Genomic DNA, 4,351 nt, shown 5'->3' with positions numbered 1-4,351 from the left:
CCAGCTTCAAAACTAGGTTAGCTTTTGGGCCATTATGGCTATGAATCATTGCGTCGAGTAAGGCTAGGATTTTTAGCTGGCGTTAATTTTAGTTTTTTTTTGTGTCGAACCGAGGGTTCGCATGCGCTGTAAACCATTGCAGTGTACGGGGATGAAACTGTGTCACTTGGATGGAAAAGTGGTAATTTCCTCCTTGTGTCACGATGACTTCCCGTGCGTTGCATTGGGGTGTATGCGATTCCTCGGGGGAAGGGTGATTTATTTTCCTTGTATGCACTAACCCGCTTTCTCCTTAGGCTGAAGATATTCCAGTGGCCGAAGATATGAAGACATCTGAAGAATGAGATAATCAGTTTACTGAAGCAGGAACTGAAGAAAAATCAGCCAGGATATTCCTTACATGGAAATCGGTAAGAATAAATTTTTAAATATATTTCGCCATTGATGTCTTGGATGCTGTTTTGGTTTTTATATTTCATCGCATCGTTAGGTTTATGTAATTATGTTTTGTGGACAAGTAGATGTTACAATGTCTCCTATGAACATAATAAGTTTAGAACCTCAGTTTGATAATGAATTTAAAATGGATTTAAAATGGAATGGATTGTTCAGTACGTTTTGTTAAGCTTTTATTATTAAATTTACTGCATCCGATTGAGTTTATATTTTTCAAATTATTGATGCACATTATATTATTTAGAATAGCTACTTCATTTTTTGTCTTTTCTGTGTCTGTTAAATACATCTTATATTCTCTGAGCTTAATAATACATATAAGTGCATTCCTTTTGTTTAAAGATCTTTTTGCCTCGTAGCACGCGGAAACGTTATGATCACTGCGTCTAATCAGTTTTATTTATTATTATTTTGAAGCCTTTTTTAATATGCAATCGCTGCATTTATCTGTCCGATGATTGATTCATATTGGTGATTTATTTCAATTCCTTATGATTGAGTTCGAATCTTTCCGAAAACATTTCCAAAAGTTTTTTTTTTTCGGAATATACCTTTTTTGTGAATACGTTTGAATACCTCTCTATGCGTATATAACACTTATTCTGTTACTGAATTATAGATTCAATGGAAATAATTCAAAATTAATTTTGCAGAGACTTTACTTTAAAGCATTGAAACATGAATGTAAGTTATCTTCAGGTTAGAAATCACCATACATTCTAAAATTTGGTTAACCACTCTGAACAAAACCCTCAATATTCTTTTAAAAATTAGATTTTTCTTCTCGTTCCTCTCTGTCGAAAGGAATCGCCTTTTAAAATTTTCGTGAAGAGGTAATATATGCACTTTATAGGCAATTACAATTAGCGCATGGCTGAATAGAAAGTCAATTCTCGCGTCCCATTCATTATAATTACATTTATATGGAGTTAATGTGAGTCCACGGAAGTAAATTCAATTCCCGTTTCTCTCTCATCAGCTGCAAGTCATCGCAGAGGATTATGGCAGTGCGCTGTCGGAAAAAATGGCGCTAATCCGGAATGTGATAATGCAGTGACATCACGCCAAAAGGTAAGAAAATCATTCAGTTACATTTTTTCTGTGTCCGTTGATTATTTTAAAAGTGTGCGATGTGAATAACTCTAAAAAAAAGAGAGAGGATAATTTTATTATCGTTAAATTCAGTAATATTATTTTTCTTTGACTTGTTCGTTGTGGTACATCGCAATTGATCTGCTTTGATTGGGCCTTGGTAGCGACACGTAAATAGCTTCAGGCAATGGTGTGTTTTTTATTCGGAGACCTAATAACTTCCTCATTTTTTGCCGTTTTTATAGAGTGCATTGAAAGGAGTATTAGAATGAAATTACAATAATAGTAAAAGAATTTGAATCATTCTTCCGATTTCTTCAACTCTTCTGTAGTATCCCTTACGCTTACCGTTAACACCACTATTTTTCATTCACCTAGGGCGGATATCCGAAATTCAGCCCAACATAAGTTTGGTATTAACTCTGTCAGCTGAGTCAATTACTGCTGAAAATGAGCATTGAACGATGAGTAGTACGAATTTTCATTAAACGGCTCAATTTTTCTCAATTCTCGTTCAGTCATGAGAGTATTATTTCCACCTCTGCGAAAGTAAAATGACGAAAAATGTATTCGTGATTGTAATTTGATCTGGAGAATCGATTTCCACGGAGAGTTGAGCCGAAAAGTCTATTTTTTTCGGAATCGATACTTTAAGGTGCCCATTAATAGATTTTTTGTTGTGGTTGAAAAGAAATTTCATTCTGGCTTCATTTGGCGTCAAATTCTTTAATGGTGCACTTAATGGACATAATTTGATGCATTAAAAATTAGTATGACTATGTAAATTTTTTTTAAATCACATGAAGGGTACATAACTATGTACCATGAAACTCTAAATGACGTATAAAAATTAATATTATTTCATAAAATATTGGGGAGGAAAATATTTTATAATACCTATCTCACCATGCAATTTTTGACAAAATCTAAATGAATATGCATTACATTGATAACGGATTTCCAGAGATTTTTAACGAATAATATTAATAATTGCACTGTGGCTGGACAGTGAAATTAATATTCATTTTCAAGAAAGCCATATTTTTCATATCAGTTTGAACATAGAGTAATTATATACTTACACTATGGTTTGAACCAAAAATGATGATTTACGCCATGTGTCATAAGGAAGAAACGATTTTTCGTGCACAAAATCCGATTTGATTAAATTGACCCTTACGCCATTCACGAGAATACAGGTAAAATTTGAAAGTAACAGTAAACTCACATTCCTTTTATTTATACGTCTTTTTTCATTTAATTTGAATTTTCTGTACTTTCATCGTCAGAATGTATTGATTTCTATACATTTTCCGATGTGTAACGGTGAATATTAATTTTTCAAATAGGTACGCTCCAATTTTTGTGGTTAAGTACTTAGACAAGTGCAAATTATTTATTTTTTCAAGCTTTAAAAATGTCAGTTAATCCTTGCATACGTCAATATCATTTGCTAATTCACCACATGGACCCTAAAGGCTTGGCGAATCTAATATCATCGCTGAATTTCCCCGTCCAATGGTACCATGCATTTTCATTTATTCCTGGAGATATTTATTTTTTACGTTTCTTAACAGATATCCTGTAAGCCCCATTACATAAAAACTATAGTTCATTTTCAATTAATTTTCGTTATCCTTTTTTAAGCTTGTCTTCGTTTAAATTGTGTTTTCAAAGATGATAAATTAATATTTTTAGATAATATAAGCTTTTGGCTGGGATCTAATATTCAGCAACGACACTGAATATTTTTTTTCTAATTTTTAATATACTATTCCACTATTTATAAAGCTTAATCTAGGAAGTCGAATCCATTTTTATTTTCAATCGTATCCTTTCTTATTTTTTTCTACTTGGTCATATCAAGAATAATAACCTTTGTGCCGTACAAGGTGACCTTTCTATCTCATGGATGAGTATATTGGATAATTTGTTTTATCAACAGGGACAGAGAGAGGCAGCTTGCAATGATGGACTTTGAAGAAGGAGATTTAGGGATTAAATAAACGTGGAATGCCTCTACATTGACCAATGGAATTGACTCAGGAACTCAGCAATTATGAAGAAGGAAACAAATTGTGTAGATTGAGAATTGAAGAACTGAAGAGTGAAGAATTTAAGACATGATAGGAACATATGACCCATTTTAAGACTCAAGAGATGAAGAATGGCGGCGATCCGAAGTCTGAAGATTTAGATTATTTTTTTTTCGTATTTTTTGCATATTTCGATTGTATATGCCTCATGTATTTTTTGAATAATTTGATTTAATTTGTGTTTTAATGAGTGAATGGGATTTAGTTTGTGTGTGAGAATGGTATTTAGTATATATGTCTGTATATGAGAGTAATTGAGTCAGTGTGCGATAGAGAACGTGCTTAATGGTGAATGAATGTGTGCTATTAATTGTGAATGGCGTTGTTACTTTGTGTGAAGCGTATTATTTCGTGTGAATGAGGTATGTTTTGTTTCGTATGAATGAGGTATGCTATTTGTAGTGCATAAGGCTTGTTAATTAGTGTGAATGATGAATATTATATGATGTGTATTAGGTATGCTATTTCGTGTGAATGACGTATGCTATTTCGTGTAAATGAGCTATGTTTTCTTGTGTGAATGAAGTATGTCTTTCGCGTGAATGAGGTATGTTATATGATGTGAATGGTGTATGCTATATCGTGTGAATGAGGTATGTTATATGATGTGAATGGTGTATGCTATATCGTGTGAATGAGGGTATATTATTTCGTGTGAATGAAGTATGTTATTTTGTGTGAATGTGGATTATTATATTATGCGTATT

General features: G+C 32.7%; 1 long non-coding RNA gene across 1 annotated transcript; it reads left to right on the top strand.

The window, feature by feature from the left end:
• Positions 1-216: 216 nt before the first annotated feature.
• On the top strand, positions 217-3,534 carry LOC124159902. Its single transcript, XR_006865064.1, has 3 exons — positions 217-410; positions 1,436-1,527; positions 3,494-3,534. It is a non-coding gene; the product is annotated as an uncharacterized LOC124159902 (long non-coding RNA).
• The last annotated feature ends 817 nt before the right edge of the window (positions 3,535-4,351 follow it).

Source organism: Ischnura elegans, chromosome 5, assembly GCF_921293095.1.
Source record: "Ischnura elegans chromosome 5, ioIscEleg1.1, whole genome shotgun sequence".
Classification (NCBI taxonomy): Eukaryota; Metazoa; Arthropoda; class Insecta; order Odonata; family Coenagrionidae; genus Ischnura; species Ischnura elegans.
The sequence above is the reverse complement of the archived record's forward strand: the minus strand, read 5'-3'. Positions and strand labels throughout refer to the sequence as shown.